General features: G+C 40.8%; 1 protein-coding gene and 1 long non-coding RNA gene across 2 annotated transcripts in view; one reads left to right on the forward strand and one right to left on the reverse strand.

Moving 5' to 3' along the window:
* LOC134209537 (uncharacterized) overlaps positions 1-21805 on the forward strand; it is a 46081-nt gene that overhangs the window by 7929 nt on the left and 16347 nt on the right. The window lies entirely within an intron of this gene.
* On the reverse strand, positions 10078-11538 carry LOC134211591 (uncharacterized). Its single transcript, XR_009979047.1, has 3 exons — positions 11366-11538; positions 11229-11299; positions 10078-11120 (listed from the first exon to the last, which is right to left on the reverse strand). It is a non-coding gene; the product is annotated as an uncharacterized LOC134211591 (long non-coding RNA).

The raw sequence follows: 21805 nt of genomic DNA on the forward strand, positions 1-21805 counted from the left end.
ATCTGCAGGAAATTATGGTCAGCCGTAATCTGAAAAAATGACGTATGCGCCAAATTACAACATACTAGTTTTCCATTTTTCTGTTAAAGAGCACGATGAGTACTACTCGTTAATACCATTTTCGGAAAATGGTTAAAACGTCACTTTTTAAGATTACGGCAGTGGTAGCCCCTTCACTGCCATAATCAACTGGTAGGCACTGAGCTGTGCCAGCTCATCCTATCAATAATCCAGCCAAGGCCATAGAATCACGCAAGCACTGTCACCTAACCACATAAGCACAGTTATTGCCTGGGTGGTAAGTTGTTCTCGGACTCTCTGGCCGACAAAGGAGAGAGAACCGCAGCAACCGGGGACATTCGCCTCATGAATGCAACGATGCCAGTGAAAGACGCGAATGATCGTTATTGACCGGCCCAACTGATCAGCTGAAACGCTGGTTCGAGCACTTCGGACAAATTTTTTAAGTGCCTGCCAGGCCACCACCACCTCGGCATGATCTGCCTAGGATCCGACGTATAACACGCGTCAATACCGACGCTGCATCACTGCAAGAGATTCAAACAGCCATCCAAAGCATGACATCGAATCAAGCCCCAGGGGTCGATCGCATATCAGCCGAGATGCTCAAAGCTGACCCCATGACATCCGCTCAACTACTGCATCGTTTATTTCGTAATATCTGGGACACCGCAACTTTCCCGGTCGACTGGATACAAGGTATCTTAGTGAAGGTACCCAAAAAGGGTGACCTAACTATATGCGATCGGCCTCATCAAGGCACAGTACGAGGCCTTTTGGTGTATAGTGCTGCACAATGGGGTCTTGTCCGATCCTATCCGGGTGGTAGCTGGTGTGGGACAAGGATGTATTCTATCACCGTTACTGTTCCTCATCGTAATCGACGAGATTCTGATAAGTGCGATTGACCGTGAACCAACCGTAGGCTGTTACGGTAGCCTATAACCATGGAGCACCTAAACGACTTCGAATTGGCTGATGACGTTGCACTCCTCGCTCAACGGCGCTCTGATATACAGAGTAAGCTCAACGACCTTGACGAGCGCTCCTCATCGGCAGGCTTAGTCATCAACGTCAACAGTTCCAGTTTCCCTTCCAGTTTCACAGCAGTGGAGAATGTTGAAAGCTTCCAATATCTTGGTAACCAAATGGCGTCAGATGGCAGCAAGAAAGCAAGGGCTGCCTTTGCGAGTTTAAGAAATATCTGGAAAAACAGGCAGATAAGTGAACGCACCAAAATACGAATTTTCAACTCTAACGTGAAATCTGTGCTGTTATACGCTAGCGAAGTATGGTGTGTATCAGTGGAGAACACTCAACGGCTGCAGGTGTTCATCAATAGATGCCTGCGATATATAATTCGGTCCTGGTGGCCTCACAACTGGATCTCAAACAACGAGCTCCATCGTCGTTGTCACCAGAGGCCGATAGCAACAGAAATTCGGGATGGGAAGTGGGGCTGGGTCGGCCACACTCTACGTAGGGGCGGAAACGAAATCTGTAAACAAGCATTAGACTGGAATCCAGCGGGACATTGCAGCAGAGGCAGACCCAGAGGCTCATGGCGGCGAACCTCAATAAAGAATTAAAAGAAATCGACCGAAATCTAACCTGGCGATAGCTGGACAACGCTCATGATGGAGATCTTTCAAGTCGGCCCTTTGCACCACCGGAGGTGTACAGGATCCATAAGTATAGTAAGTAAGAAGGAAATAATGATATGACATCTATTTAACGAGAGGTCAGCGACTCACCGACGCCCTCATAGATGTCAAGGAGTTGGATGGTTGGTAGAGTATGTGGTTTAGAATTATCATTATAAGCAAATGATAGACAATTTTTGAAAATACTTTGCTAAGAAATTTATACCACTCCATTATCCTACCTGATGATTTTTCTCGGATGTAGCGAAGGTATTAGCCTTGCCCTGGCCAATTAGCCTAGGTTTAAGCGCCTTTGCTCGCTCTCTGGATCATGTCATGTAACTTATATCTGTTGCATTGAACACAATATTTCAAGGGAGTCGGTGTTCATGACGTTCATCGTATATTACACTATTTCATTTACGTTAGAAATTTGTTTAATATCGTTTAAAATAAACGATGTTCTGTAAAACCCTTGATTTGCTCAGTGGAAGGTTATTCTACAGGGTCGGAACTAAACGTAATCGAGTCACCACTTCCACTCCTGGAAGGCTGCCAACAGAACTCACGACAATTAGGGTGATCACATGAACAAAGCTAGGTGACCGAAAACTATCGGTATTTGCCAAATGGTTGAATCCGCTCAAAAGCCACAGGGTTAAACCTAGTTCAAAACGAACCGCTAAGGGAGGGAGGTATGGAGACCACACTTGGGTCCGAAATACGTTACCAAATTTATAAACAGTAGTAAGCTTTCAAACACTATGAAAAGTTTCCATGCCAGAGTTGAATTGCATATTAACTAGTATTATATTATACAATTATAGGGTACGAGACATAATTTTGGTACATTTTTGCTTAACCTATTGTGACGTCACATGCTACTTGCGGTTTGTTATGATGGTGGTTATGGGTCATTGTGGGTGGTGCTGATGTCGATGATGGGTCAAATAATCCAGCGGCTATCGGCCGGTGACGCTCTTGGCCTACCGCAGGGAGATGGTGCGCGAACGTTGTCACGCGGCGTGGGCCACGAGTGTCGACCTGGGTTTTGGTTGGTAAGATGACGGCGGAGGGCCGGACGAATGACGTTGGTTCACAAGCGTTGTGGAGCCGGCGTGGGCCACGGAAGTCGAGCTGATTTTCTGGCCAAGGGGACGGCTGTGGGCCGAACGGATGACCTTGGTTTACAAGCGTTGGTTTATGACCGGCCGCGGAAGTCGAGCTAGCTTTCTGGTCAAGGGGACGCAACTTGGTCACGGGGATCTGGCAGCGGACCACGGGAACGAAACCTCGCCACAGGAGTCTGACTATGGACCACGGGAGTGGATCTTGTCCCGGTGGGGGTCCGGCTACACACTACGGAAGTCCTCTGTTGATTGGTGATAGCCTCTAGAAGAGTGGACAGGCCATTGGAGCCGACTAATGACCGACGATCGTGCCCGCTATAACGACGTGCTCCCACGTTTCCTGTGTTCCTTTTGATTAACAAACACAATAGGTTGCGCCCCGTCAAGATGGCTGTCGAAGACAAAGAAAAAGGCCCGTTCGTGGACCTATCCACCATTGTTAATATTTCTGGCCTCATGACTAGTAAATCCTCCCATAACCACCTTTAAACCACAAATTTCACAATCTTATGATATACATTATGAAAATTTACCTTTTCTTCTAGATTATATTATTCGGTAGTAGTGACCGTTGGGAGCGGTTTGACTATATTTGGAGCTACCCTAGTAGTAAAAGGACATTGTGTTTAACTATTATTGCAATATTTAACAGTTTATCTACTAACTAACCACTTATTGCACTTTTTGGACCCTATATTTAGCACTACTATACACCGAATCGTTTCTTTTTGTACCTAAGGAGACTAAACACAGTATAAGAAAAACTACTACACGTTTTTTTTTCCACTTGATGTGTAACTTACAGCTAGAGATCTAACGCGACGCGCACTGAGGCTGCTCACTAAGGCGGTCTGAAACGAATTAATTCTAACTCCTGCTAGCAAGCCAAGCCAAAGCCCGAAAATCATAAGGCAATACGAGTAAATCCGATGATCCCGTATTTAATTATTTTTTTTACCATCGTTGTCGGTCCCCTGGCCCCGCTCACGAATTACCCCTCTTGGGTGAGTGGAGCTTGGTAACCGGTTTGAGTGAGTGGTGCTTTGGAATCGTGGAAGGGTACGGGAAATGAGACAAATACAGGGTGGAATTCAGGATGCGGTCACATACTGTTATACTGTTTGCTTGTGATAAAGTAACAAGCTCATAATGTTGAAACCATCGGTTACAATACCCCTTCGACCGGCGAGAAATGCAATATAAATACTGGTAATAAATTATCCTGATAATCATGTCTTATGATCATTGTTTTCCATGAAAACATCAACCTAAAACAAAAATTATGAACTTGCTGTAACTCATTTATGCTTTCTCTTCCACTCGTGGAAGAGCAACTAAAGAAATGTTTATCGTTCCATTTGAACTGTCAAATCGAGCGAAACTACGTGAGTGACCAACAATGTTGTCAAATACTGTTTACTATTTTTACGCTTGGTAATTAATCTAATCGGTCCGCGGAAATTTGGTATCGTTCGAGCTCTGAAACATGAGAATTCCTTCTAAATATCCATTGATCTGTTTTATTGCCATTCTGCGGTTCTTGTGGACTTCATCATTGACCAAAATTCCGAAGATCAAGAGGATTTATTCTGGCAGTAAGTATTTTTATTCTATTCATAGTTTATTGATTGATCGCTTGCAGGTCCATTGTATTTTTTCTTCCAGCATTCATACCTGGTCGGCAGCACCGAAAACAAAGGAGTTTGTTTACACCAAAGCTACGTATTTGATTCCGTTTTACGTCAATATTGTGTTGACAAAACTAAATTTAGCTAACCGCACCTTTTATAAATTTTTCTCATTTCAGGAACCGGGTTTCAAGTCAGCAGAGGAGAAAATTCCTAGAGACTTCCCAAAGTCGTCAACCAATTCATAGGAACTCGTGCCTATACGAGCCTTTACAGTGCACGGAGTGTAACACGGGGCTAGTTTGGCATTAAATTTATTAGCCGCACGGGACTGCCTAAAACTTCTTTTCAGGACTTTTTGACCCACCTGATAAATCGGTGCAAGTTTCTTCCTACGTAAGTTGTAGATCCGCGAATTTTTCATGTACTGTTTTTGGAGGTTTTTAACTACGATATCGCGAATAAATTGATCCACTTTACTTTTGTTTTCTAGTCTTTTTTCTTCTGAAATGTCCTCCTCATCCCTATCAATCCTATGTTCATGGCCCCTTCCTACAACTTCATGTCCGAATATAATTCTATATGGAGAAAACCCTGTGGAACTATGGGGAGTGGTGTTCAATACGTGTTCAACCTCCGATATGCGAGTATCCCATAAAGTTTGATCAACTCTGACGTAAGTGCGAATACAGGCATTTATCGTCCTGTTTAATCTTTCGACGGGGTTCGCCTGACAATGGTACCTTGAATTGGCCCAATGTTGAATATGAAATTTCTCTAAAAGGGATTTGAACTCTTTGGCCAAGAATGTAGAAGCATTATCAGTAATCAAGTACTCCGGAACTCCGTATCGTCGAAAAAGACTATCCTCAAGAATTTTATTGACCTGAGAGGTCGAAATTTTGCGCAGAGGAAATAACCAGCAATATTTAGAAAATAGGTCCATTATCACCAAGAGGTGACAATGACCTGCTTTGCTCCTGGGCAGCGATTGAATAAAATCTAGAGCCATCATCTGGAAGGGCTTAGTGGTAACCCTCTGCTGTCCCATTACTGGATGCTGAGATTGGTTACTAGGCTTACTTTCCTGACAGATCCTGCATCGCTGAATATATGCCTTGATATCTTTGGCCATGTTTGGCCAGTAATATCTCTTGCGGATTTTGGCAAGGGTCTTCTCATAACCCATGTGCACTGCTTCGTCATGTTCTTCGAACAATATTTTTTCTCTCAAGACCTGTGGAACGCAAATTTTCCACTCGAACTTATAATCTATATTCTCGGGACTGGAGACGAATTTCTTCAATATACCGTGTTCCAATCGGAAGTCCTTGAAGTTTTCAGGTTCCACCGTTACTTTATTCGTCATATAATTATACCATTCAGAGTTAGCTGCTTTAGCACATACCTCTTCAACTGCCCTAGAAAGAGCATCAGGTACGATGTTGTCCACTCCCTTGCGATGGAGGATCTCCATATCATGTTTTTGAAGTTCCAAGCTCCACCGACATAACCGTGAGGAGGTTTTCCAACTGCTACGGAGGATGTATGTCAATGCTGACGCATCGGTTACGACAGTGAACCGTGAGCCTTCAACATAACACCTAAATTTCTCGATTGACCTAAGGACCGCTAATGCTTCCTTCTCGGTCGCCGCATATCGTTGTTGTGCTGCTCCCAATTTTTGCGAAAAATAGGCAACAGGCTTATCGAGATCATCGTAGGCTTGGGTTAGAACTCCCGCAATTGCCGAGTCACTGGCGTCGCAGTGTATCGAAAATGGCTTAGAAAAGTCAGGGTTTGTCAATATAGGAGCACTTATTAATAGCTCTTTTATTTTTATGAACGATGCCTCTGCCGCATCATTCCACTTCACCACTTTCGGTTGATCTTTAAGTAGATCCGTGAGAGGGCGGACGATTTCACTGAAAGCCGCAATAAATCGACGGTAATAATTACTCATACCAAGAAACCTACGTAGAGCACGAAGGGATTTTGGTCGTTCAAAATTTACGATCGACTCCACTCTGTCTGGGTTGGGACGCAATCCCTTTTGCCCCAGAATATAGCCCAGATACGGGACTTCCGTCACACAGAATTGAGATTTTTGCAAATTGATTGATAAATTTGCTGCATTTAATCTACCGGCCAAGTCTGTCAACCTTTCCAAATGCTCATCAAACGTGTTGCTTATCACGATGATATCATCGAGATAAACAAACACGTTTGGTTCCAACTCTTTTCCTCCTAATACCCGGTCCATCAGGCGTGATAACGTCGCCGGACTGTTTACTAGGCCAAAAGGCATTCGAGTAAACTGAAACAGTCCTCTACCTAAAACGGAAAAAGCGGTATATTTCCTTGAGCGTGGATGTAAGGGCACCTGCAAAAATGCCTTCGATAAATCTATTGTCGAGATATATTGACAAGGTCCAAGCCTACTAAGGATCCTATCCGCGTGGGGAAGTGGATATGAATCCCTGATTGTTCGCTCGTTAAGCTTCCGAGCATCTAGACATAATCGAACAGATCCATCAGGCTTATCCACGGGGACCAATCTTAGGGCCCAGTCACTATATGACCGCTCAATAATCCCCGCCTTTAACATGGAGTCAAGTTCTTTATTAATTTTATCTTGCCTAATTGGAGATGTCGGAAAAGGATTGATCCTAACGGCTGAAAGCTTTCTCGCTTCCTCGGATATCTCGATCCGGTGGTTAATCATCGAAGTTGTGCCTAACTGGCCCTCTACTGCGGGTTTGAAGAGATGCTTTACTTTTTCTAATTTCTCCGTCTGTTCCTCCGTTAAAGTAGATTCTATGATATGATCTTTTAGCTCATTTATCGACCCTGAATCTCGCGATGGACTAATCGCCGGTACTATTCCAAACGATTGCCAAAAGTCTGATCCCAAGATTAATTGTCTTTTTACGGATGGTATTACCAGAGCCGATACAATTTTTGTTGTGGTACCAAAAGTAATTGGTAATTCTACGGAACCTGAAACTTCTAATTTTTGTCCACTCGCAGTGGTTATGTCAATGTTAACTGGTTTTAAATTTAGCTTGCATGCTCGAATAAGGGAATCTGCTCCTGATCCCAAAATACTCCGATTAGCCCCACTATCCAACAAGCCTATCTGTGGGATCCCTAGGACTTCGACCCTCACAAACGGTCGGTCGTCGTTTGCCATTTTTAAAAAATGTTCGTTGACCTCTATTTTTGACGTATATCTGTACTCATCATTCTCTACTTTCCTTAGACCTAGTGATGCAAAATCTAATGTTGATTCTTGGGGTTTTTCTGAACTAATCTCCTCTTCCATCTGCCCCTTCAGACGGATGCCTATCCGTTTTTTGCACACCAAGGGCAAGTTTTTGTGTCTACTTGGTAAAAACCGCATTTATAACAGAACTTATGCTTGGGGGCCCTACACTCATTTTGATGGTGACCCTCTAAGCGACAATTCCAACAGATGCCCGGTGGAGGTGGCCTATACTTTTGTAATAAGACTTGCAGACCATCCGGAGTATTACTTACCCCTTTTGACATCTGCTTAAGAGCGTCGTCTTGGGGATTATTTTTAAATCTTTCATCTTCTCCTTTTTTATCCGAATCCTTTGCCGTTGATCGATTTTTGTCCGGGCGATTTCTTTCAACTGACTGTTTTGGCTTGGGAATAGTTTTCAACTCATTTACTTGCCCACGACCTTTGGGAACTACATCGTCGTTATTACGGGTTTCATACTTGAACCAAAATGTAGCATCAAGTTTTCTCCCAAATGCCTTCAGATCTGCCAGATTGTCTATCTGGGCGGCTACGACATGACCTTTATAATCCGCTCGAAGATTGCGGAACACAATCTCGAATTTCTTCTTTTCTGAGATTGGTTTTGTTAAGGAATTGAAAATCTTCTGTATGTCGAAGAAGAAATCTTGAAATTTCTCCTTCGACCTCTGTTTTCTGTCTATAGCGCGCACCTCACTAACGTGGTCATGATCAGGACTCAGGAATTCTCTTTTCATTTCGGCCACCAGGTCTTTCCAGGTAGTGAAGTCCTCATTTTCCACTCCTGACATAAACCATAGCTTTGCTAGGCCGGAGAAAAGATGTATCGCAGAGCGGAACAGCTCCTTTTCTGATACGTTCTCTGATTTAGCATAGAATTCGACTTCACGAATAAACTTCATCAAGTCACGCCCTCCATCCCTACCATCGTACCGTAAATTCCACTCAGAAACGGGTCTACTACGCCTTACATTTGACCTTGTTGGCCTGGACTTCGACCCTCTTGGAGGAGAAATTGAAAGTGAAGATTCTGAATCTTGTTCAAAACTCGTACGTGCACCTGACAATGCAAATCTTCGCAAAATACGTTCATTTGCGTGCTCGTTGTAACGCCCTGTCCCTGATCCCGACGGTTGTATACTATAAGCACCGGTCAAATCGGCATGTTCTCCCTGTTCTAAACTGGATTTGAGCTGACGCCTCCGGGGAGACACTCGTTTGTTCCTATTATTTGCTTCTTCTCCTACATCTGTGTCGTCCGTTTGGGTTTCTACGGAAATTCTTTGAACATTCGATGGTCCCGCATGACTCAAGTTTAATTGCGACAAGGAATTGGAAATTTGTAGCATGACCTCCTTTCTAATGGAGTCGATAGGTGTAAACAAAGTGAAGTATGTATTATACAATTGTCTGACCGTACTCTGAAGCTTGTCCAGGTCTTCTAAATCTTGATCTTCTTCCGCAAATGCTTGAACAACGGAGCATCTAGTAAAATAATGTACCAAGCGTGTTTTTAGCGAATCTTTGACTCCATCGAAATGTTTTTTCTTTTCTAGGAAGTCCGATATTTCCTTAATTGTCCTATCTATTATTTGAATTTCGCCATCAACGTTTCGTCCCTCGCATTTGGCAAAATCTAAGCCATTCGAATCTTTTTCTTGCTTCAAAGTTTCCCTCAGACGTCGTCTCAATGCTGCTAAACTCTCGTTTGCTTCAAATCTAACTGCTCGAACCTGTAGTTCGAACTCCACCTCCTCTTTTTCCAAGTGATGCACAAGTAGATTCTTGTATCTCATTCGGATCTCGGCCTCCATATCAGGAATTGTTTCGGGGTATTGAACTTTTCGATTGAAAGTAGTGTTCGAACCACAGCCAGATCAACGTCTGTGCCCCGTTCAGACTCACTCTTATATCCAGCAGTACTAACCCTTCTTCGTCACGATCTGAGGTGATCGGACTCCAGGACGATTTTAAAGGCGGCTACAGTGGTTCTAGGGCTCACTATTTCACTCGAAACGTTCAATTCACCGAAAACTACTCTGACACTGGACCGTATAAACCGCTGATCAGATCCTACAAATGTCTTCAAAACAGATCAATGAATGTTGTTTACACTGCCAACGGATCCTCACAATGGAGTCTTCCAAAGTATAATTTGATAACCTAAATATTTCAACGCAAACTACTTTCTGTTATTTGCCGTTCGAAGAATGCCAGCGAAAACTAAAACAGTTACCGACTGTTTTCTCCTTCCTCAACCGGGTACGAAATGATTTTGTGACCGATTTGTTATTCTAATTTTATAATGGGCGCCAATTTGTAAAACCCTTTTTTTGCTCAGTGGAAGGTTATTCTACAGGGTCGGAACTAAACGTAATCGAGTCACCACTTCCACTCCTGGAAGGCTGCCAACAGAACTCACGACAATTAGGGTGATCACATGAACAAAGCTAGGTGACCGAAAACTATCGGTATTTGCCAAATGGTTGAATCCGCTCAAAAGCCACAGGGTTAAACCTAGTTCAAAACGAACCGCTAAGGGAGGGAGGTATGGAGACCACACTTGGGTCCGAAATACGTTACCAAATTTATAAACAGTAGTAAGCTTTCAAACACTATGAAAAGTTTCCATGCCAGAGTTGAATTGCATATTAACTAGTATTATATTATACAATTATAGGGTACGAGACATAATTTTGGTACATTTTTGCTTAACCTATTGTGACGTCACATGCTACTTGCGGTTTGTTATGATGGTGGTTATGGGTCATTGTGGGTGGTGCTGATGTCGATGATGGGTCAAATAATCCAGCGGCTATCGGCCGGTGACGCTCTTGGCCTACCGCAGGGAGATGGTGCGCGAACGTTGTCACGCGGCGTGGGCCACGAGTGTCGACCTGGGTTTTGGTTGGTAAGATGACGGCGGAGGGCCGGACGAATGACGTTGGTTCACAAGCGTTGTGGAGCCGGCGTGGGCCACGGAAGTCGAGCTGATTTTCTGGCCAAGGGGACGGCTGTGGGCCGAACGGATGACCTTGGTTTACAAGCGTTGGTTTATGACCGGCCGCGGAAGTCGAGCTAGCTTTCTGGTCAAGGGGACGCAACTTGGTCACGGGGATCTGGCAGCGGACCACGGGAACGAAACCTCGCCACAGGAGTCTGACTATGGACCACGGGAGTGGATCTTGTCCCGGTGGGGGTCCGGCTACACACTACGGAAGTCCTCTGTTGATTGGTGATAGCCTCTAGAAGAGTGGACAGGCCATTGGAGCCGACTAATGACCGACGATCGTGCCCGCTATAACGACGTGCTCCCACGTTTCCTGTGTTCCTTTTGATTAACAAACACAATAGGTTGCGCCCCGTCAAGATGGCTGTCGAAGACAAAGAAAAAGGCCCGTTCGTGGACCTATCCACCATTGTTAATATTTCTGGCCTCATGACTAGTAAATCCCTCCCATAACCACCTTTAAACCACAAATTTCACAATCTTATGATATACATTATGAAAATTTACCTTTTTCTTCTAGATTATATTATTCGGTAGTAGTGACCGTTGGGAGCGGTTTGACTATATTTGGAGCTACCCTAGTAGTAAAAGGACATTGTGTTTAACTATTATTGCAATATTTAACAGTTTATCTACTAACTAACCACTTATTGCACTTTTTGGACCCTATATTTAGCACTACTATACACCGAATCGTTTCTTTTTGTACCTAAGGAGACTAAACACAGTATAAGAAAAACTACTACACGTTTTTTTTTCCACTTGATGTGTAACTTACAGCTAGAGATCTAACGCGACGCGCACTGAGGCTGCTCACTAAGGCGGTCTGAAACGAATTAATTCTAACTCCTGCTAGCAAGCCAAGCCAAAGCCCGAAAATCATAAGGCAATACGAGTAAATCCGATGATCCCGTATTTAATTATTTTTTTTACCATCGTTGTCGGTCCCCTGGCCCCGCTCACGAATTACCCCTCTTGGGTGAGTGGAGCTTGGTAACCGGTTTGAGTGAGTGGTGCTTTGGAATCGTGGAAGGGTACGGGAAATGAGACAAATACAGGGTGGAATTCAGGATGCGGTCACATACTGTTATACTGTTTGCTTGTGATAAAGTAACAAGCTCATAATGTTGAAACCATCGGTTACAGTTCAAGAGCAAACAATAAATATAAAAATCAATTGCGTTTTCAAACGATTTGTTCCGTATAATAATTAAAAGTTGATCTGATCACACTTGAAGTAAAAAACTCAATTCAATCCGTTCAGTGATTAGGTCCCCAAACTTAACTTTTGAACACACTGAACACAAATTGAATTTTTGGTAGTTTGGAAAAAAATAAAAGCGTCCGATGCTTGCTACGATCCTTACTTCTCGCTATGCTACGAAAAGTAAGTAGTAATACCTCTCATTTCTCACTTTGCACTACTCACTTTTCATAGTGAGAAGTGAAAAGTGAGAAAAAAGGAGCGAGAAGTTTATCCAATAGGCCAGACGACCTATTCGGCCGAACAACTTTTTCGTCCAAATGTCCTGTTCGACCAAATGTCCTGTTCGGCCAAATGACTTGTTCGGCCGAATGACCTATTCGGCCAGATGGGACCCAGCCTAATGGTTTGTTCCGCCTGGTGACTTACGGCCTAACGGTATTTTCGGCCAAACAACTTTCGGCCTAGTGGCCTTTGGCTAAATGGCATTCGGCCGAACTGTTTAAAGCCAAACGCCCCTCCTTTAGTGATTGCACTCATTTTGTTGAATTAACTAGAAAAGCAAATTAAATTTAAGTGATTTTTTTTCTTGGCCATGTACTTGTACATAAATTTTAACCGAAACTTCAATAAAATCTTTTCTGTCAAATCGCCAGTCTGTAGTAAGTACGCTTTTGTAATTTGTATATATTCGTTGAAATATTGGTTTAAGTAATTTATCATATTTAGTTCAGTTCTTTATATAACTGGTTTGATCGTTTTCCACAATAAATCTTAATGATGCTACTCCTTGGACATATCAATTATCGGCCAACGACGTGCGGGTCAAACAAAAAGGAATACGTTGACCTTTCCTTACTCGGCATTCTACCTTTCTCGGAGAGGAGGCTTGCTTTCTGGCTAGAATCGGCTTTCGGAATGAGATGCCACTATTTCAAAGGGTTGGGTACAATCAAATTTGAGATTCGTTTCGCAAATTAGACTTCGTCTGAATTCGCGAATTTCGAGGACAATACCATAAGGCGCGGTATCTGAGGACATTCCAAGATTCAAATCGTTCACTTTGTGACGATACGTGGAAGAGGCAGAAGTCTACGAATCAGCGAGGGAGGAGAACCCATATGCCGGCTGGCATCACATCACAGCCGTGATCGTTTTCCGTCGCTGGCCTCCCGTCTATGCTCATCGTAAATCCTAGATCGTGAGTACTATATTTGCATGCTTTTTGTGTCGTTGTAAAAGGCACACAAAATCGAAAACATCCCATTGTCATGATCGGGATGAAATACAATAGTCTGTAGCCCGGCTATTTGCACGCGCGCTTGGTAGGAGATCAGCTACTGCTGCTGGCGAGCAGTGTTACCACATTCACAGATTTATCTTAATTTCAAAGATTTTTCGACATTTTTCATCACAGATATCTTTAAAAAAAATAATATATATCATATCATATACGCACAGCGTTTGAGATTTTCTGTGAAAAACTACCGAAGAGAGATAGGTCAAGTTTGACTATACCCTGAAGACCTAGATATCCAAAACCTTGGGAAGATTTTGCTTCTGACAGCTTGCAGATGAATCTGAAATATTTGGATCCTATACCACATTGTTTAATAAATCTGAGCACTCAATCAAGTTTAGTCATCTTGATCGTTGAGACAGTGATCTGTTTTCTGGAATACGAGATGCTCAAGGTTCTCCAAAACGTTTTCGAATTCAGCCCACGGTATCTACCAAATCAACCAAGGCTTATGCAAAGTCATCATCATCGTCATATACCGAATCCAGTCCAATAGGCACATGCGCATCATTTAAATCCAGTTTTCTCAATGATGGTCAAGGTATTCAAAAACGTTCCTAAGTTCAACCAAAAGTGTCTACCGGACAACCAAGGCTTCATGCAAAGTCCTCAACATCGATATGTACCCAACATGGTTCAATAAGCATGTGCGCACCATGCAAACTCAATTCTCTTGAATTTGAGATGTTCAAGGTACTCCAAAACATTCTCGAGTTCAGCTCAAGGTATCTACCAGGCCAATCAATCAAAGTTTTGGCAATGTCTTTGGTAATATCCAATAGGAATAATCCCTAGTAGCATTTTGGTTTTATGCTTGTTTTATAACACTTTTGTAGAGAAAATTATGTTCTTTAGGAGCGTTATAGAACTTAAAATGTTGGGATGTAAACACAATTTTCTGGAATACGAGGTGTTCACGGTTAGATCCGGTCCGGTCTAGAATATTTTCGTTTGGGAAACATTCTAGATTCCCTGGGCATAGCGTTCCCTTTGTACTTGGCTCACAAGATACATACTCATGCAATGGCGGGCATAGGAAAGCTTCCAATTAATAACTAAAGAAATGCTAATAATAATACTAATAGAAGTTGAAAAGCCGGCCAGTTCCAGTTGGAATGTAGAGCCAAAGCAAAAGAGAAAGAAGAAAATGTCTAAGGTCTTTCAAAATGATCTTAAGTTAAGATCAAGATATCTATTAGATGCACAATAACTAAGGAGGTGTTTGTGTCGAGCAATTTAGCTGCGGACTTTTTGAGGCGTATAACGGACTTGGATGATTACATAAAACAATACGACTTCCAGAATATTTTAGCCAACCGTAAAGGCTTGCAATGGTTCTAGCTAGTGATGATTGAAGTTATATAAGCTAAATGGTTTCACTAGGGTATCATATCTAACATCATTCATAAGTTGGATCATTGGATAGGTCAAAGCCGTTTTGAAAATTCGGTAGTGAAATGATCTGAGATCTATGACGTTTTGAAGAGATGTAATAAAGTAGGTATTGAGATGTGGAACAGAAATTCTTGGAAAATTGTTCGAAAAGACTATCAAAGTAACCTTGAAAATCATCTTGTATGGCATCATTTGTTCCAACGATTCGATATCGAGTCTTAGAACATCAACTCATGGAGGGTCCCCAGTCAACAAAAGATCGTATATGATGTCACATAAAATGCTATAGTGGAGACCATATAGGTACTTCCCCATACAATACGTTCGTATGTCGCCTCCACTTCAGTATCTTATGTTGTATCATATACGATTTTGTGTTGGCTGGGTCCACTGTAGCTTGTAGAAGAATTAAGTGATATCCGACCAGTTCGATGTAACTGCTGGAATGTTTGTGATGTTATGCACGGATATATCATTTAGGACTTGGTTGAACGGGTAGATCACATGTTCGGAACTCCAGGACATTTACAGAAAATACTTGTAGTAGCTTGTAAAAGTATTAAGTACCATTCTATCGGCTCGAAGGACTGGGATGTTTAGCGATATACAGGTACATCTTTCAGGACTTGTTGAACAACTAGATCACATGTTCTGAGCTCAAGCACGTTTTGAACAACCGAAAAGGCCTGTGACCGCTTGTAAAAATAATGAGTGAAATACTATCGGCCAAGGGGCCAATAGCCCAAGGGGCCCTCCTTAGCCGTGCGGTAAGACGCGTGGCTACAAAGCAAGACCATGCTGAGGGTGGATAAACTGACACGGTTGATCAAAGCGACGATGGATCGGGTGATGTGCGTAGTTCGAGTTTCAGGGGCATTCTCGAGTCCCTTCGAAACCCGCAGAAGGTTACGGCAAGGTGATGGTCTTTCGTGTCTGCTATTCAACATCGCTTTGGAAGGGGTAATACGAAGAGCAGGGATTAACACGAGTGGTACAATTTTCAATAAGTCCGTCCAGCTATTTGACTTCGCCGACGACATAGATATTATGGCACGTAACTTTGAGAAGATGGAGGAAGCCTACATCATATTGAAGAGCGAAGCTAATCAGTTTGGACTAGTCATCAACACGTCGAAGACGAAGTACATGATAGGAAGAGGTTCAAGAGAAGACAACGTGAGCCACCCACCGCGAGTTTGCATCGGTGGTGACGAAATCGAGGTGGTAGGAAAATTTGTGTACTTGGGCTCACTGGTGACTGCCGAAAATGACACCAGCAGAGAATTTCGGAGACGCATAGTGGCTGGAAATCGTACGTACTTTGAACTCCGTAAGACGCTCCGATCGAATAGAGTTCGCCGCCGTACCAAACTGACAATCTACAAAACGCTCATTAGACCGGTAGTCCTCTACGGACACGAGACCTGGACGATGCTCGTGGAGGACCAACGCGTACTTGAAATTTTCGATAGGAAAGTGCTGCGTACCATCTATGGGGGGTGCAGATGGCGGACGGTACGTGGAGGAGGCGAATGAACCACGAGTTGCATCAGCTGTTGGGAGAACCATCCATCGTTCAGACCGCGAAAATCGGACGACTGCGGTGGGCCGGGCACGTAGCCAGAATGTCGGACAGTAACCCATTGAAAATGGTTCTCGACAACGATCCGATGGGCACAAGAAGGCGAGGTGCGCAGCGGGCAAGGTGGATCGATCAGGTGGAAGATGACTTGCGGACCCTCCGCAGACTGCGTGGTTGGCGACGTGTAGCCATGGACCGAGCCGAATGAAGAAGACGCACAGGCCACTTCGGCCATAGTCTGAATAAATAATAATAATATGCTGAGGGTGGCTGGGTTCGATTCCCGGTGCCGGTCTAGGCAATTTTCGGATTGAAAATTGTCTCGACTTCCCTGGGCATAAAAGTATCATCGTGTTAGCCTCATGATATACGAATGCAAAAATGGTAACCTGGCTTAGAAACCTCGCAGTTAATAACTGTGGAAGTTAATTAATGACTTAACAGCGAGGCGGCTCTGTCCCAGTGTGGGTATGTAATGCCAATAAGAAGAAGAAGAAGACTATCGGCCAAATGGATCTGCTGGAATGTTCAACGATGCATGGATACATCGTCCAGGGCTTGGTTGATCGGGTAGATCACATGTTTCGAACTGATTTGAACTCAAGAATGGTTTGAAGAAACTAAAAGGCCTTTAGTTGCGTGTGAAAGTAATGAGTGAAATCTTATTAGCTCAATGAACCTGCTAAGATGTTCAACGATGCACGAATACGTCGTTCAAGGCTTGGTTGATCGGGTATATAATATGTTTTGAACTCCAGGACGTTTTGGAGACCCTGACATAGTTTACGTTTATTGAAAACTCGATCAATTTATGTCTTATGATCACTTAGATATTTTTGGACATAAATCCCAGTCTAGGAGATTTTATTTGTAAACATATTTCATAATGCATTCGAGGATATGTACTCCAGAACAGTTTAGACGGCCTAGAACATCCGAAAAAGTTTCTCAACGATTTTTCAGTTATATCAGAAGGCCAAATAACAATGTAATCCTTCGTCCTAAAGTAATAAAGTGCAAACAAACCCGCATCTTGTCTCTTTTATTTCGATGGGGAGAAGTCGGTGAAGAGAAACCTTGTCTTGCTAGTTACGGCTTTTTTACCGCTAGTGCTTGAAGTACTATAAATACAACATTTGGCCAGACACTAACCCAAGTTTTTTAATTTTGAATGATAAATCTCTAAAAAAAGAAATTGAATTTTCTTGTTGATAAAAACGGAATAATTTTGTTGACGAAATCGGAGCGTGACAAAATCGGAACGTGATAAAATCGGAACATATCTGTATCGTAAAATTATTACAATGATATTTAATATGGCAAATTTAAAATTTAACTTATGAGATTTGTTTTAGAAAACGCTAACAAAAATACTTCCATACACTTTTCAATAAAGTACATAGCACCAAGTAGCGCAGTGTGCGATCATTTGGAAATGAGCTTTAAAAAGTTAAGTATTTAACACTGAATACTTACATGCATTCTTCAGATGAGTTGTTTAAAAATACAAATTTCCAAAATACCAAATGAACTTATAATAAATAACCAGACGCAACACGCGGGGAAATTCTCACAAAAAATAAAATATTTGACACTTCAATTCTTTTTTACTTCCAGATGCAGAAAACAAAACCAGTGACAACCTTAGACGACCAGATGTTGAAAATTTTGATTGAAAAAATAAACACTTGCTACGGGCGCTACTGCGTCCACAAATAAACTAGTAGACTATAAAGAATGTGCACAGCAAAAAGTCACCGAAATCATAGTGTTTTGAGAGGGTCCGAAAAAAAATTCTTCTAAAAATGTTGTCTCTGGGGAGGGTGTATGTCCAAAACACTGAGTCTGTGTCAAAACAATGCACAATGGGGAAATCCGATTTCAAAGGTGGAAAAAATTAATAACTTTCTTCACGAACAACTTACAGATGAGATCAAGAGCTTATTCGAAAGGGAATTTTGCAAAGAATTCAGTGAGTGCTGATTCATGGACGTGGAACACTTCTGTATGTAGTTATTGAGCTCGTTTTGCCCTAATGCCCCATATATTGCGAGTTTCCAAACTATTTGTCATTTTATCTTCAAGACATTGGTCTAAAATTGTGTTTATCTCTTCACTGTGGATTCACAGAAGGGCACTAAATATATTTTGTTGGTAAAAGTTGGAAATTTAAGGGATTTTGGGGTCAAATAAGCATCAAAGTGCATTTTATGCGCAATTTTCATGTATTCTGTAAAAATAGTAATATTTACAGATAAGTGTTGATATTATTGTCTCAAAGTGTTGAACAGATATTGACAAATGTTTGCCGAACAAAAATTAATGAAATAAATCGTTTCACAAATGTTTTATTTGGTTATTTATTGAGTTAAAAACGATTTTTAAAAACTTTTGAATAGCACCGATGCCAAACATTTCCAAACCATACCCGATAGCACAACTAGACAAGAATAGTCATATGTTATGAGTCTTGATGTGATCATAAATAGGAGGTGATGGGAGATACTCTTTTTTCTCACTTTTTTGCCCAAATTCCCCTATGAAATAATATAGCTCAATGATTCTGAGCAAGGAAATGATGTAGTAATGTTAATTTAATTGATACTTTCCAATGATATAATGAAAATAACAAATAATCATATAATTCATTAAAAATATTGAATTATAGGGGATTTAGGGGTCATACAGCTCATTTAATGTAACTTTTTATACAAAATAGGGTAACTTTTCTCACGAGCGACTCACAGATAAGGTTAAGGGCTTATTCGAAAGAGAATTTTCCAAGAAATTCAGTGAGAGATGTTTTATAGACGTGAGACACTTCTGTATGTAGTTATTAAGCTTGTTTTGCCCCAATGTCCCATACATCAAAACTTTTCATATTTTGGTACTTTAATGATTAATTAAATAATTAAAGTTTAATCTTTCAAACTGTTTTCCTCTTCATTGTAGATCCATACATAGCACTATACATATTTTGTTGGAAAAGTGGGAAATTTAAAGGATTTTGGGGTCAAATAATCATCAAACTTAAGGGATAATATACGGTGATTTAAAAACTTGTAAACATTGATGTAGCTCTACATATGGTCAATTTTGGCGAAATCTACAGCCTATTGATTATTCAGATATTTACAGATATTAGTTGATATTATTGTCATACTTTTTTTTTAACAGAAATTGATACCATAAAAAACAAATATCCATATATTACATTAAAAATGGATTTTTAAGGCATTTTGGGACAAATAAGTGAAAAAAATCATTAATTATGAATTAAAAAAAAAGGTTCTGAGCCCTAAACCCTTGGATTTTTTATTTTTCAATGCAATCTACGAATATTTGTTATTTTTATAGTATCATTGACAAAATATAATTGAATCAATGTTACTCTATCATTTCTTAACCCAGAATCATTGAGCTATATTATTTCATAAGGGGAATTTGGGTGAAAGGTCTTGAGAAAAGAATATTTCCTATCTATTCCTATCTATTATCACATCGACTAATATATTTACTCTTATCTAGTTGTGCAAACAGGTATGGTTTGGGAATGGCACTTTTCAGAAGCATTTAAAAAATCGGTTTTACTTATTAAATCACAAAACAAAACACTTGCGAAATGATTTACTTCATTAGTAATTGTTTCGCAAACATCTATCAATGTCTGTAGAATATTTTGGGGAATAATAATATTTTTATTAATTTTTACAGAATACATGAAAAATTCACGTAAAGTGTAATTTAATACTTATTTGGCCCCAAAATCCCTTAAATTTCCAACTTTTACCAACAAAGCATGTATAGTGCTTTTCTATGGATCTATAATGAAGAGGAGAACACATCTTTAGTACAATACTTGGAAGATGAAAGCACGAAAATATGAAAAGTTTTAATGTATGGGACATTGGGGCAAAACAAGCTTAATAACTACATACAGAAGTGTCTCACGTCTATAAAACATCTCTTACTGAATTTCTTGGAAAATTCTCTTTCGAATAAGCCCTTAACCTTATCTGTGAGTCGCTCGTGAGAAAAGTTATCCTATTTTGTATAAAAAGTTACATTAAATGAGCTGTATGACCCCTAAATCCCCTATAATTCAATATTTTTAATGAATTATATGATTATTTGTTATTTTCATTATATCATTGGAAAGTATCAATTAAATTAACATTACTACATCATTTCCTTGCTCAGAATCATTGAGCTATATTATTTCATAGGGGAATTTGGGCAAAAAAGTGAGAAAAAAGAGTATCTCCCATCACCTCCTATTTATGATCACATCAAGACTCATAACATATGACTATTCTTGTCTAGTTGTGCTATCGGGTATGGTTTTTAAAAATCGTTTTTAACTCAATAAATAACCAAATAAAACATTTGTGAAACGATTTATTTCATTAATTTTTGTTCGGCAAACATTTGTAAATATCTGTTCAACACTTTGAGACAATAATATCAACACTTATCTGTAAATATTACTATTTTTTACAGAATACATGAAAATTGCGCATAAAATGCACTTTGATGCTTATTTGACCCCAAAATCCCTTAAATTTCCAACTTTTACCAACAAAATATATTTAGTGCCCTTCTGTGAATCCACAGTGAAGAGATAAACACAATTTTAGACCAATGTCTTGAAGATAAAATGACAAATAGTTTGGAAACTCGCAATATATGGGGCATTAGGGCAAAACGAGCTCAATAACTACATACAGAAGTGTTCCACGTCCATGAATCAGCACTCACTGAATTCTTTGCAAAATTCCCTTTCGAATAAGCTCTTGATCTCATCTGTAAGTTGTTCGTGAAGAAAGTTATTAATTTTTTCCACCTTTGAAATCGGATTTCCCCATTGTGCAATGATATAAAATGTGAAATATCATACTTGAGAATTGCAGCTCAGCAAAGTATCAAACACGCCAGAGCCTGCCAAATAAAATAATTGATTAAAAAAGAGCTTCAGCAGGTCAAAAGTCGGTTCATTCGTTTCATTTTGCTTGGGAAGTACCGTCCTCAAGGCCGGAGCTGGGGAAAATCAGTGCAGTGATCGAGTGGATGCATCTGGTTTTCTACATTGCAAGTCATTCTATCATTCGACGTTTTAGGCTATGATTCAGATGCTGAGGTTAACCAGAGTTAGACTAATGAAAAAGTAATGTTCCCATGATGAAATATCAATTCCAGATATTTACACTTCCATCGTTATTTATTATTGTAGGAACTTCTTTGCCATGTGTTGCAAATTAAAGCTGCACTGTCCTAAAAATCATCATCAAATGTTATACCATGCATACAAAAATTAGTTTATAAGGTAACGCCTGTAGGGGGAGGGGAGAGAAGCTTGCCCGAAGTGTGACGACCCATACAAAAATTTCTCAACCGTCTAAGACGAATTAAGTACTCTCCACTTAATTCGTCTTAGACGGTTGAATACATTCCACTAAAAGAGCTTTATATATTTTTCCAAAAATTTCTGATGCTTTTGGTTTACCATTTGCTTGATTTTTAATCAAGACCAATTCTTTAGGGTGGTTCACACGTGCAGCACTATTCACGTTTTTGATTTTGATTTTTAAAATAGTAAGAGGCTT

Source organism: Armigeres subalbatus, chromosome 2 (assembly GCF_024139115.2).
Source record: "Armigeres subalbatus isolate Guangzhou_Male chromosome 2, GZ_Asu_2, whole genome shotgun sequence".
Taxonomy (NCBI): Eukaryota; Metazoa; Arthropoda; class Insecta; order Diptera; family Culicidae; genus Armigeres; species Armigeres subalbatus.